This window comes from Eimeria mitis, genomic scaffold (genome assembly GCF_000499745.2).
Source record: "Eimeria mitis Houghton genomic scaffold, Emh_scaff1118, whole genome shotgun sequence".
Lineage (NCBI taxonomy): Eukaryota > Apicomplexa > Conoidasida > Eucoccidiorida > Eimeriidae > Eimeria > Eimeria mitis.
Genome location: NW_013567698.1, coordinates 2641 through 2905, shown reverse-complemented (window position 1 = coordinate 2905; position 265 = coordinate 2641).

Below are 265 nucleotides of genomic sequence, written 5' to 3'. Positions count from 1 at the left end.
ACAGCAGCAGCAACAGCTGCTGCTTTCATTTTCTTTAAAACCCTTTTCAGTAGCACAAGCCAGCAGCAGGCATTGCTGCTGCTGCTGCTGCTGCTGCTGCAGTTGCTGCTGCTGCTGCTGCTGCTGCTGCACCTGAGCCGCAGCTAATCCTTACTCGCAGCAGCAAAAGCCATTAAAAATTTCGTGCTGCTTGCGGATACACGCACGTGCCCCCCTACAGCAGCAGCAGCAGCAGCAGCAGCAGCAACAGCAGCAGCAGCAGGAG